The 14,876-nt window shown below is 47.2% G+C and overlaps 1 pseudogene; it reads right to left on the minus strand.

Annotated features, from left to right (window-relative positions):
* Positions 1-6,241: 6,241 nt before the first annotated feature.
* LOC136495735 (uncharacterized) lies at positions 6,242-9,868 on the minus strand (annotated as a pseudogene).
* Positions 9,869-14,876: the final 5,008 nt, after the last annotated feature.

Genomic DNA, 14,876 nt, shown 5'->3' on the forward strand with positions numbered 1-14,876 from the left:
TTGATGTTTACTTGTTTCATCAAATCAAAGCTTAAAGCATCAATTAGAAAATAACAAGCATGTGCATCAAATTCATAGAGAACTCTTTGAGCTTTGGTGAGATTTCTATGGTCCAAGACATGGGTGAGATCACTTGTGACAACCCACCAAAATTTAGGTCCCTTTGCACGAAAATGATCAAGCATGTGATTTTTCCAAAGTGCAAAGTTTGTGCCATAAAAAATGTATGCCTCACAAACATCTAGCCCATTAGACGCCATCCTCTTGGGTCGGTGAAGACCACAAATGAGAGACCTCGCTCCGATACCACTTGTAGGGCCGAGATGACGACTAGAGGGGGGTGAATAGTCATTTCTAAAACTTAATCGCGTCGGCTAACCGAAACAAGTGCGGAATTAAAACTATCAATCTAGCCAAGACTACACCCCTCTATCTATGTTCTCTAGCACCTTGCAAAGATTCTAATTAAGCAACAAAGGTGCCGGGCTAACTAGAGCTCACCTAACCAATTCTAGGAGCAAGGTCACACAAACCTATGCCACTAGTATTTCAAGCAATGAGGGAGCTCCTACACATGCTAGTAAGCAAAAGCACAAAACCAACTAAGCTCACTAGTAATGCTCAATAACAAGGCAACCAATGCCAAATTAGAGAGCGCAAAAACTTAGCTACACAAACTAAGCAAAGTGACTAACAAGGTTACACAAACCAAATTAGCCACGCAAGGGAGCTACTTCTATGCTACACAAGCAAGAATGTAACTAGTGAGCTACACAAGCCAACTAATTACAAGAGCAACTACACAAGCACAATGTATATAAAAGTAATCACAAGCTTATGTAAGGGGATTGTAAACCAACAGGAAGAACTAGGTTGACATGGTGATTTTCTCCCGAGGTTCACGTGCTTGCCAACACGCTAGTCCCCGTTGTGTCGACCGCTCACTTGGTGGTTCGGCGGCTAATTGACATCACCCGCCAAACCCGCACGTCGGGCACCGCAAGAACCTACCCCGAAAGTGAGGGTAGCTCAATGACACGTTGAACTAGAGTTGCTCTCCACGGCTCCCGCGGGGCGAGCACAATGCCCCCCATAAAGCTCTTCTCCGGAGCACCACACAAGCTTCTTGCGGGCTTCGACGGAGACCACCACCAAGCCGTCTAGGAGGTGGCAACCTCCAAGAGTAACAAGCACCACCGGCTTGCAACTCGATCACCTAGTGCCACTCGATGCAATCTCACAATGCAACGCACTAGAATCACACTCACTCGCAATCGATTCGCACTCTTGCAAGCACAAGTGAGTTAGAGGGCATCCAAGCACTCCTACACAAGCCACATAGGCGTGAGGGTGCTAAGCGACCAGCCCAAGGCCAGCCACACACTCCTTGTATAGCCCCAAGGGCTAAACTAGCCGTTACCCCTTCACTGGGCAAAGCGCGTACTGACCGGACGCGCAGGTCATAACGACCGGACACTGAAACCCAGCGTCCGGCCACTTACAGAGAGGTTCCAGTGACGTTTTTCAGCGACCGGACGTGTCCGGTTATCACTGATCGGACTCACCCAGCGTCCGGTCGCTTCTGGACACGCTAAAAACACTGACCGGACGCTGGGACCAGACGCGCAGGTGCTGACCGGACGCTGGAACCCAGCGTCCGGTCGTTTTTCACGCCAGCGTCCGGTCACAGACCTTTCAGCGCTAAAACGGCTATAACTCTTAGCTCCGAACTCCGATTTCGATGATCTTGGACATTTTGGAAAGCTTACTCAGAGATCTACACATCCCACATGAATACTTGATCCAAATCACAATGGATCAAAGCAGTATTCCAATCAAAGGACCATCCTATAGTTCAGAGTACACTGAAAAACCTTTTTCTCTTCTCTAAGTTGATTTACAACAACTCTAACTTCTCCTTTGCAAATGTGCCAACACCACCAAGTGTGCACCACCATGTGTATGTGTGTTAGCATTTTCACAATCATTTTCCAAAGAATTAGCCACTCAACTTGCCACGCCACTCAATCCTAGCGACGATGCAAAGTTAGATCACTCGAGTGGCACTAGATGACCGATATGCAAACAAGTTTGCCCCTCTTGATAGTACGGCCATCTATCCTAAACCTGGTCATCAACTTCTCTACACACCTATGACCGGTGAAATGAAATGCCCTAGGTTATACCTTTGCCTTGTGCATTCCATTCCATCTCCTCCAATGTCGATGCAACACATGCACCAACATGATCAACAATGATATGATCCACTTCATATCATCATGTGATCATATTGGTTCATCGATCTTGACTTCACTTGCTTTTCACCGTTGCCTTCGTCCATCGACGCCAAGTCTTGCTCAAGCTTCACCGCCACGCGGTCCATAGCTCCAAAGCCTCCGACTTGCCCTTCACGCTTGCAACCGGTCCATCAAGCCAAGTCTTGTCTTGATCTTCTCCACCTTGATCACATGACTCAATGTCATGTCTCATGTGCAATAAGCTCCTTCATCATCACATGTGTGAGCTTTGCAACATCTCCAAACCATTTTCACCTTCATGGCATATGTTGCTCACACACATGTACTTGCGGACTAATCACCTGTGTATCTCACATAAACATAATTAGTCCACCTAGGGTTGTCACTCAATTACCAAAACCACACAAGGACCTTTCAGGAAGGCGGTGGGGTCATAGACCACAAAATGAGGGGAGTATTGCAAGGGAAGATTCAAACAACAAGGGTTCCCTTCACAACAAGGGACAATGAATTCAGATCTAGTGGCAGATTTGATTTAAAGAGATTCAAGTGTTCTACTGGGACATCCATAATTAATCGATACAGCGTCCTATATTATCCAATCATGACTGGTTTGCTGATATTTGGAAAGCAACTTCTCTTGTAACCCACCTACCATCGCCCTTGAAAACTCTAAGCACGTTTAATGGGAATTAAGTAGATGGATGCAATAAACACAGGGAAATAAACCAAATGCATATTCCAACGGTCTTATACGGGCACATCATACAGGCATCCAGTCTCCCATTCACGACACAACATTCACCTTCCCTACGACGGACGATCTCAACAGTATGGATAAAAACAACGGTAAGAGTACAATAACGGAAGACAGCGAAGAACAACACTACTACTACGGGTACAGCATCTCAAGGCAACTAATCTACTTGGAACTACGCATCTTCATTCTCGGGCTTGGCAAATTCTTCAACCGCCTTGGCTATGGATCTGCATCTTCTCTTGGCGATGGCTGAGTGAGAGGAATCAATGGCTCTACTTCTGACACTTCCGAAGGTGGAGGTGCTAGCGGCACTGCAACACCGGTCCTCCTTCTTTCAGGCGGGTGAACAGGGATCCCTTCCAAGATCGGGGCATCCTGCCTTTCAGTAGCCAGCATCCTCTACTTGGCCCTAATGATAAGATAGGCCTCCCGCAGCTGATGGACATTCCGGTCTTCAGCCTCCTTTAGAGCTTCGGACATGACAGTCTCCCGGCTCTCAGCAGCTGCAGCACTGGCATGCGCCTTGGCGAGTTGCACCTAGAGGATTCGGGTGAAGATCTCAGCTTCCTCCACCTGCCAGAGGCAGATCCTCAGTTCTAAGGCTTGCCAGTCATACTGCTCATCTAGGGCAAGAAGGTACGTGGTCAAATGCACCACGGTAGGACTATCCTATTGCGCATCCCGCCCTTGCAAAGCCTCCATGCAAGCCCTCCATGCCCTTCGATTCCTATCCAAAGGTGGAAAGAACCGCATGGGGGTACCAGCAATGGGCTCCTCATAGATCTGATAGAGGTACCACAAGGCTCTGCGGGCCACAACCTAGTAGGTGTCGATAAAGCTAAACCCGGTTGCGGTCATACTCCAGGCTCCAGTGAGGTCGGGGAACTCCTCACTCTTCCTGATGTAGACGGTAACCTCACACCGCTCGGTGCCTTGCTCCTCATACTCATGGCCCTCATACTCGGGACGATCTTTGACTCTGAGCTTTTGTAGGGTGGCATGCAGGATTCTAGGAAAACCCTCAACGTTCAGGCAGTAACTACTAACCCAGGCTCCTACCATTTCTGGCAGTGGTTGTGAGGAAGGCTTAGCGAAAAGCTAGCTCAAAGGAAAAGGTAAGTGAGCTAAAGCGCGCCGAGTGGTGCTACCAATGGCTAAGCCAGGCTCTGCTTATAAAGGCAGAGCGGTCCGTGGTCCTGACACAGTTCACTAGGGTTCCTGCGCGGGATCACTACGAATGAATCGACCAAATTCTGCGCGTTCGAGGCGAGCGGCGTGCGGTGCCATTACTGAGTAGTATGACTGTAGGGCAAGGGTCCGATAAGAGCGCAGAAAAGGGGTATGAGGAGACGTGGGTCACTACAGGCGCGAACGCGGAGGACGAAGCCACAGTGTAGACCTAACTCTGGAACAGGAATGAGTAGGTCTTGCACAATACGACACGCGTGACACCTATGGATGGCGTATCTGCCAGCAACGCGGCACTATAATGCACAAACAGGATATGCATGAATGCACGTCCTATACGCCCTTTCACTGTTGCCAACATATAGGGAAACCGGTCTCAGCTTTTTGGCACATCGTTCTCTCCCTATTGGCGACCAACCCCAACCACCGACCACCTCGGGAGCAACTTGCACACAAACCAAGCCATGTCTTAGATGCATGGATGCATGTGTAAGTACAAATGTTCCTGCATGGTCGATGAATCATTTTTATCTGATGGTAAGGAGGAGAGGCATTAAATGTGTCCACCTGCCCGACTTGTTTTTATCTGATGGTAGCATGGAGGGGAGGCATTAAATGTGTCCACCTGCTTTTGACCCACCCTGCGTAGGTGAAGATGTCAAGCGCTTTTAAATTTACTGAGTGAATTTCTGGATAGCTTAGGGAATGGCCTCGGACACTGCTTGTCTCGTGCGCGTAAAAATCCTGCTGCTTTCCTTTTATTGTTCTCTGCGCCAGACTAAATGGTGGACTGCGCCAGGCCCAATGACCGCTCCTCCATTACAAAAGGCCTAGCCTAGCCAGCTATTGCCTGAACACTGAGGACGCCCTGGAGGAAATGCGACGCCTTGCCCTTCTCCCATGCCTTGACGCGGCCGTCGGCGGAGCCGAAGTAGACGACGCCGGCGCCGGCGGCGACGGCGTTGACGGCGTCGTCGTGGGCGCGGATGTACTTGAGGCACTTGAGGCCAGCGATGCGCCAGACCTTGAGCGTGCGGTCCTAGGAGCCCGAGTAGAGCCGCGCGGTGTTGTGCACGGTGGCGGCGAGGGTGAGGCAGGAGATGCTGTCGGCGTGCTCGATCTAGAGGCGCCGGTGGCTGCGCCACGCCGTCGTCTGCACGTAGCTGGCCTGGCGGAACACCCGGCCCAGGTAGTCCCTGGCGGTGGGCAGCGCGGCGACGAGCTTGGAGGCGTTCTCGGAGCGGGAGCGGCGGGAGATAGATCAAGCAATTAAACGCATTAAATGAAGTAGGGCTTCCTACATGAAGATCGGCTGACAAAGATGAGTTTGATCGAGACACGTTTGGTGCATGCAGTGCTCTGCCCCCAACACAAACTAAAGCAGCTAGCGGAAGCAGAGTTGTTGGGTCAGTCTGAAGCTAAAGTCATCTTTTGCAATTTCAGCTTACTAAAGAAGGTGTGTTCTGAATGAGAATTGAGAAGGCCACAAGTTTTCAGTGTGTCCAGTAGCACAAATCAAGCCCATGATATATGAACCCTATTTTTTTGGCTTCCTTCTTGTTTAGCCTTAGATTTACGTGTATTTCCACTTATCCTATATTTTATCACGATTATGCAGTAGATTGTATGTAGGGTATTAGTTCTAGTAGGAATCTTGACAAGCTGCTTTAGAAAATAGCTAGAAGCCTGGAACCAAAAGAGCAGAGCACAACGTACAGAGTCAAATAACCATCATAGTGCTACTGGATATTCATCAATCGAGAGCCGTTCTACACCAGTTCAGTACCAACTCTGTCACATCCGGTGTTGCTGCATCATCGACTCAGTCAACACAAACAGCTCAATGTTTTACAGTTCTCCGAGATTCAGAAACCACAAGGAGGAAGACCTCCATCATGTCTATTGTTGTTAGTTCAGGCTAAGCAAGAACCTTCTAAGTACTAATTAAGTTTTTGCCTAATATCAGTTTCCTGCTCACTTGGTTGTCAGAAATTACAATATCTCGCCATGTCAGTACTGTTGTAGGCACTTACAGTCAGAGAACAATTGCTGAGCAGTAGCATCTCTTGCCAATCGACTTCAACCCCGTAGTCACCCAACCACACCCTTCCTTGTAGCATTCCACCTGACAAATCGCCATCACAACAATGCTTAACTGTTAGCAATGGCGCGTACTTGACAAGTATTGTATACAGGGAAAAACGACAACAACCAAAACAACGTGCTTAAGGAAACCAAAGAATTCATGTTCACTTGTTCAGATAAAATGCACTAGACAGTGACATGACAACAAAATGGTATATGCAGTAGGGACAGAAAAGCAAAATAATAAAAACAAGTGCTTAAGGACCCTAGAATATATGCTCATCTCAAATGCAGTACACTTTCATGCCGAGACTGGTATGATAACAAACAACATATGCAGTTGATGTAGGCAGACCCTTGACAAATACCAGTTCAGTGACTGCTTCACTATCAAGCCCTGGCAACTAAATGCAAGATTTTGGATGTATGATTTTTGGTTCCAGCTCAGTTGAATTATTAACAGCCAAATGAAGACGATAAGAAATTTGTCATTTGGCGTTGCTACTTACCACACCCAAGACTGTATCTGCTTCACCTTTCACCCCACCAAAGGTGAATATTGAGCCACCGAGCACAGCTCAAGAATGATATCCTCTGGTGTAGTTCATGGGTTCAACCATCATCCAAGACGGCATCCTTGGCTCGGACACCTCAACAGTAGCCACCATTGCTTTAGCCCCAGTGTCGTATCCACCAATCGAGAATCTAGAAGAAAATAAAAAAGGCAAATTACGTCAACAAAGGATAGTATACACCCTGATCCCCCCCTCATTTGTTGGGCACGCGTTATATATATAGCATATTTTTCAGAAGGAACATCCTACATATCTTCAGTTCATTGTTTCGACATAAAAAGAAAGAGTTACATGACTTACATCTTCTCATCAAGCACTGTAAGTGTATGACAGCCCCTTCCTGCACTCATCTTTGGCAGCATTTTCCAGTTAGGCTCCCGAGGATCAAGTCTTTCAGCAGAGCTGCCAATACACATCACAAAGTTAGCAGAATAGTTATCTTGCTGTTCCTCTCACTTCAAATACCACTGCCATTATAGCAACAGAGAATAGGCTAATGAACATTTATGAGATAATTTAGTTTATTTAGATTTGCACTAAACCATAGGCCAGCGCATGAGGTTTAACTAACTATTTTGAGATGTCTGGAGGTTTTATGAGCTGTTGTATTTCCGCCAGATCAAAATTAAACCAATCAAGTACTAAGTACAGGCAGGAAAAGTATAGCACCTCAGATATTCAACACCATTGAAGCCACCAACAGCATAAATGACACCATTTAGTGCTACACCAACTACAGCAAAGCGCTGAAGAACAGTGTGACAAAGTCAGACAAGCTAAAGAGTTTATCATATTATGTGGAGATTTGTGTCCGAAGCAAATATTTTCCCAAAAAGGACAGTACATCAAATTGAAATGGAACCAGGAACTGTTTTTCTTCACTGCAGAATTACACAGTTTTCATGAGTAAATGGTTATTATTTCCCAAGCTGTTTGTGTCTTAGGCAAATTTATGCATGTTCCACCAAGTCTAAGTGCTCCAGTAATGTATGAGAAAAAGTTTTCACATTCTAGAACAAATGAACGGTAGAAACTGATACCTTTTCCAGCATAGGTTGATTTTTTATCCACTTTCCATGAGTAGGATCAAACATCTCAACATCAGAGAAACACTCAGTTCCATCTCCACCACCAAATGCATAGATTCTCCCATTGACACTAACCCCAACAAGGCTCCCCTTGTCACGAGTCAACGATGGGCATGTGGACCAATCATCACGGCTTCGGTCATAACAGTCAACTTCATCCAAAAGATAAATGCAGAATCAGGATAGAGATTGAAATACGAGAGCTCAAGAGGGAACTAAACTTAGAAGCCAAGTAATAACCTGTATCAAACCAGCAAACACCATCACCACCACCGAGAACAAATATCTTGCCCTCTAGTGCAACAGTTGAGGTATATGACTTGCCAACAGCCATTGGTTTGAGGGGTGTTACTACGTCCAGTGAAGGGGAAAAAGAGTCTAGTGATGGCACAAATGAGATGCCATCAAAACCACCAACTAGATAAATGACATCTTCTGAACCCAAGCATTGCTCTACAAACTGGTTAAGTGAATCATCTAGGGTCAAAGGATCTATTTTAGAATTCACTGTCTTAACTGTTCCCTTTAGTTCAACAATTCTTTTCAGTAATCTCTCATTCACCCCTTGTAAATGCTTGACTTCTTTGTTGGACCAAGCCTGCATTTTGAACATAAATTAGATTTAACCACCAAAACTTTTTGCCAACAAATGAGATGTTTTTCCTATACTGTGGGCTTGCATCCTTTTTCTCTACTTCCATATTGAAAGAGTGAGGTTGAACAATCGATCATAGAGGATTCTACCTGAAAGATTGATTAGAAACTAAGCAGATGCGAGACTGATTTAGAAGCATAATGGAAAAATCTTTTCATTTCATCTTGCCTTGCTTCTTCCATGTCTTTAGGTGGCCATGAACCAAAAACACTACAAGCATCTTATGGATTCTCCCTGTTAGTGCCACATAACAAATTTAGCCACTCTAGAGTGCAAAATTTAGCTATTCCAATCCTACACGCATGCAGTCTACTATCATCAGTATAATAATATACAAAAATTTACTCAACATAATGTAGCTTGCTTTATTCTCTTGGTTCCTACATTGTCATGCTAAGTTATCAACACATCTATTCAAAGTGCAATTTCTGGTTTATTTTTTTGCATACAACATTTCCACAAATTTAAGATTGCATGGTTCAGTATAACAGATGCAAGGCTTCTCATGAGGTTATAACATAAAGAAGAGACCTGCTTCTTCTCCATCACCTCTATTCGTCCAGATAACTCTTTAACTACATCAATCATCTGCAAACAGAATTAGTGTGAGAAACAACGAGGACACGAATTGACCAACAGAGAAAAAAAACACAAAACAAGGCTCATAGATCCGCTGCCACAAACAGAAGGTCCATCAACGCACATATAGCTAGCATCGAGGATACAGAGGACCCCAGATCAGATGAAAAAACAAATCAATACTCCACCTGATCTAGAACCAAGAGGAGAGAAAAAGAACATTCCCGTCAGTAGAGGAGAAAAGTGAAAGGGTCCAGACCTTCTAGGAGCTTGCGGCTCCTCAGCACTGACCCTCGGATCCAACCCACTCCGCCTTGCCCTAGTAGGAGGCAAGGGTGTGGGAGGCGGTGCCACAACAGTGGAGGACGGCGTCGAGTAGGTGCGGCCAGCCAACGCGGATAGCACGGTGGCAAGCCTCGGCGAGTCGAAGCGGACGAGAGCTACAGCTACGGCGACACAGCGTAGTGCTACGCCGGCCACTGGTGCTGCTGCTGCTTGTGGTGGAATGCCTCCCCCTGCAGCGCACAGACAGTTGGGAGCATGGTCTGGCTCTCCACGCCATGCTCGACCTCCATGGATGCGCCGGCGCCATCTTGAACAACGGCCATCATTTCCGCGGCGGCTACTGTGGAGCTGGAGGCGGCATGGGCATGGACCTTGGTGGGTGCCCACGGGACCATGGCCAGGTGTTGTAACACGGCCTCGGCGGGTGGCGAAGGCCTCCAACGGCGAGGTGTCACCAAGGCGTCTTCGACCATCTTAGGGCGGAGATCTGGCGCTGACTAAAGGAACTTTCCCGGCTATGCTTGTAGGGCGCTGCACGAGGCTCAGTGAGCTTGTCGCGGATTCCGCCTGGGCTAGGCACGGGCATCTCCGGCCGCTCGGGTGGACGCCGCCCCGCTTCGGCTGACGACCGTCTTCGGCGCTAAAGGTGGAGGCCGCCCTACCCCCGAACTAATCAAACAAACAACCTTGTCTAAGTGTGTGCAGGTACCTAAGCACAGGCACCCATGGTCTGCGCGAGCGTGCCGGCATGACCCCCGCGTAGCCGGGCGGAGACTTACGGATGAGGTCTCCGACCGAACCGGCGGAGACTTCCGTAGGTAGCTGCACGCCCCTGAAGATAGAGGCCAGCGTCAGGAACCCAGGACTCTGGGCCGAAGACCGAGGCACGGTGGGCTAGCCGCTTATGGAGGCCCATTTACTTGGAGACGATGTGGCAAGACTGCCCCGCAAGCGAGAGACAGGTGGCAGAATATTCTAGGAATGTACTGTAGTAGTTGAGGGGCATTGTAATAAATTCTGTCAAGGAGTAGTTGAGTCCTATAAATAGGGAACACTTGTAACAATACAAGAGGTTGGTTGGATAATGAATGAATGAAACCCTAGTTTTGTGTGCCATTTCCCTACACGCCCACTTGCCATGCCTGTTTCCCGAGCCTCCACCTAAGGGCAGCGCCTGGCAGGTGGAGGCCTCCACCTCCTCCACACTGTCTGAGACCGCTAGTCTCAACAACCCATTTCCCTACATGCCCACTTGTCATGCCTATTTCTTGAGCCTCTGCCATAGGGCAGCGCCTGGCGGGCAAAGGCCTCCACCTCCTCCACAATGTCTAAGACCGCTAGTCTCAACATTGGCGCCCACTGTGGTTTGGCCAAGACAAACCAACGATGGCAGGGAAAAGAAAAACCACCACCAGAGCAGCAACGACCACGGGTTAGAGAGGAAGGCCAAGGCACACCACTCGTAGCACCTACGCAACCTCGCCAGCGGAGGATGGCACTAGAGCAGATGCCCAGGGTCAACAACCGGAACCCCAACATCCAGAGATTCAAGATCCGAAGGCCCAACCAAACTTAGGTACAACACTCGAGCAAGAACTGCAACAGCTGCAAGCACAGTTGCAAAGAGCGCAACAAGAGAGGGACAAAATGGCAGCAGCATTCGCAGCTAATCAGCAAGCTACTCAAGCGTCAGCACAAGCAGCAGAAATAAGGCAGCAGTTTTCAGTCCTACATGCTAAGATGCTAAGTATGCAGCATGCAGTACCAGCGTCAACCTCTGCGATCCCAGCCTCCGCAGCAACACCAACTGCAACCATGCCTCCGCAAGTGATTAGCCCAACCACGATGCCATCTCAGGCGATGCAGAGGCCTATCGATCCCAAGTCCCCACTCTCTGAAGGCATACAACAATCGCCATGGCCAACGGCGTACAAGCCAATCACACTACCAAAGTTCAATGGAACATATGGCCTACCTGTGCATGAAAATACCAGCACTCCATGGTATTATCACAGTCCGAGGCAGCCAGAAAGAAGCAAGAAACATAGAAAAAGCAATCTACAAAGCCCAAAGAAACATCAATGCAGACGAGTCGGCAGACAAAGAACTAGAGCCTCCGGATATGCCTAGAGAAAAAACAGATATGGCAGATCAAGAAGAGACAAAGCTGATCCCTCTAGAAAAGGAGTTACCAGACAAAAAAGTAGCAATCAGCTCAGAATTGAGCAGGGCAGAGGAGCAAGAGCTCATGGAAACTCTAGTAAAAAACAAAGACATCTTCGCCTGGTCAGCCTTCGACCTCCAGGGAGTCCGCAGTGACATCATACATCATGAACTGGATATCAATGAAAACATGAGGCCAAGAAAGCAGAAACAGAGAAAAATGTCAGAGGACATAATCCTGGTAGCAAAGGTGGAGGTGCAAAGATTGCTAGATGCAAAAGTCATTAGGGAAGTCAAGTATTCAGAATGGCTCGCAAACGTAGTACTGGTACCAAAGAAGAATGGCAAAATGAGAATGTGCATAGATTTCATAGATCTCAACAAAGCTTGCAAAAAAGACCCTTTCCCATTACCAAGAATAGATGCCTCCATCGACAAGGCAACCAGATGCCAGAGGTTTTCTCTCATCGACTGTTTCTCTGGGTATCACCAAATCTGGATGAAAAAAGAAGACAAAGACAAGACAAGTTTCACCACTCCATTCGGGACATATTGCTACACCAGAATGCCGAAGGGCCTAAAAAATGCCGGAGCAACCTTTGCCAGAATGACAAAGGAGGTTTTGGGCTCACAACTAGATACAAGCATCATAGCCTACGTCGATGACATAGTGGTCATGAGCAAGAACAAGGATGATCATGTCTCCGACTTATAGGAGACCTTCGCCAACCTCAGGGCAGCTGGCCTCTGCCTCAACCCAGAAAAATGTATATTTGGAGTTACAAAAGGGAAGATGCTCAGATACATCATAAGTAGCAAAGGCATCAAAGCGAACCCAGACAAAACCAGAGCAATAATGACAATGGCAGAACCCAAAAACAAGAAAGAAGTGCAAAAGCTGACAGGAAGAATAGCAGCGCTCAATAGATTCATCTCAAAGGCAGCAGAACGCAGCCTACCCTTCTTCCAAGCCCTGAGGGGTAGAGACAACTTCAAGTGGGGGTCCAAGCAGTCGGAGGCATTTCATAACTTGAAAGAGCATCTGGCAAACTCACTGGTAGTCTCCGTCCCAAAATCAGACAACCATCTATTGCTATATGTGGCGGCCTCCGACCATGTAGTCAGCGCAGTCTTAGTCCACGAGCTAGAAAAGGAATCAGGCAAAACTCAAAAGCCAGATTATTTTATCTCAGAAGCATTGTCCGGAGCCAAGCTAAACCACACTGAGGTAGAAAAAATTGCCTATGCAGTACTGACGGCATCAAGAAAACTAAAGCATTATTTCCAAGCCCACGAAATCTCAGTTCCAACATCGCTGCCACTGCAAGACTTGCTCAGAAACAAAGAAGCCTCTGGCATAATAGGCAAATGGGCTACAGAGCTATCACAGTTTGGTATCTCATATGTCCCCAGAATAGCAGTCAAATCACAAGCACTAGCCGATTTTGTAGCAGATTGGACACCTCCAACAGAGCCCAAGGTACAACCAACCACTCAAGGCTGGATAGCATTCACGGATGGAGCCTGGGGCCAAGCCGGAGCAGGAGCCTCCGCCATCCTAACGGCACCCTCCGGCATCAGACTGAAATACGCAGCAAGGCTAGAGTTCAAATCAACAAACAACATAGCAGAATATGAAGGCCTGATCCTAGCGCTCAGTAAAGCAAAGGCCCTAGGGGCCAAAACATTGACAGTCAAAATAGATTCTCAAGTGGTTACTGGCCAAGTAGAGAAAGAATACACAATAAGAGAGCAAGAACTCATCAAATACCTATTCGTTGTCAGAAATTTGGAGCGGAGATTCGAGGGCTTCACCCTAAAGCATATCCCAAGATCAGAAAATGAAGAGGCAGATGAACTAGCTAAAGCGGCGGCAAACAACCTGCCACTGCCACCAAACACTTTTTACCAGATCCTGAAGTCTCCGGCTACTGCGGAGACATCTAAGACACCTAAGCCCATACTACACATGCAAAATGAAGATTGGAGAAAGGCGATAACAGAATTCTTAGAAGGCAAAACCACCGAAGAAGATGAAGCAAAAGCAGCAAGAATACAGGCCAGGGCAAGAAATTACACAATCATAGATGGTGTACTATACAAGAAAGGAGTAGTCCAGCCTCTCCTCAAATGCATATCGCAGAGCGAAGGCATAGAGTTGCTTCAAGAAATACACTCAGGAATTTGCGGGTCGCACATTGGCTCTAGAGCATTATCAGCAAAGGCAATAAGGCAAGGCTTTTATTGGCCAACACACATACAAGACGCAGAGCAGACAGTCAGAACATGCCAAGCATGCCAGACATTCTCTCCTGGGCAGTCAAAACCATCGTCGGAGACCCAGCTTATACCTCCAACATGGCCGCTACAAAGATGGGGTATGGACCTGGTCGACCCATTGCCACCATCCTAAGGAGGAAATAGATTCACAGCAGTGGCAGTAGAATATTTTACAAGATGGATAGAAGCAAAGCCGCTGGCGAAGATAACCTCAGAAATAGTCCAAAAATTCTTCTGGCAAAACATCATTTGCAGGTTCGGTGTACCGAGGATTCTGACAGTAGACAATGGAAAACAATTCGATTCAGAGAACTTCAAAGAATTCTACAAAAGCATTGGGACAAAACTAGCCTTCGCCTCAGTATACCACCCAGAGTCCAATGGTGCTGTGGAAAGAGCAAACAGAATAGTGTTTTCAGCAATATCAAAAACATTGCTGGGCCTACGCAAAGGAAAATGGGTAGATGAATTACCTAGAGTGATTTGGTCACACAATACATCTGTCTCAAGAACAACAGGATTCACACCATTCAAACTGCTTTCTGGAGAAGAGGCCATGATGCCAGAAGAAATCAAGCATGAAAGCCTTCACACAACGAGTCAGCTAATGTTGCAAGACGAAGAATATGCAAAAGAAACAATAGAAGCAATAAGACTGGAAGTAGTCGAAAACATTGCAAAATATTAGTCCCAAACCAAGAAGTGGAGAGACTCTCAGATGGTAAGGAAAGACATAAAACATGGAGACCTCGTACTCAGAAGAAAACCCAACGCACAACTTGTTGGCAAATTGCAACTGAAATGGGAAGGCCCATACACAGCAACGGCAGCAGGCCGCCCTGGCTCTTTCCACTTGACCGACAGCGAAGGTGTCACGACAACCCACACCTAGAATATTGATAGCCTCTACAGATACAACATCTAGGCAATGTACCAAAGGGCAACCTCCGCAAATAATAA

Source organism: Miscanthus floridulus, chromosome 12 (assembly GCF_019320115.1).
Source record: "Miscanthus floridulus cultivar M001 chromosome 12, ASM1932011v1, whole genome shotgun sequence".
Taxonomy (NCBI): Eukaryota; Viridiplantae; Streptophyta; class Magnoliopsida; order Poales; family Poaceae; genus Miscanthus; species Miscanthus floridulus.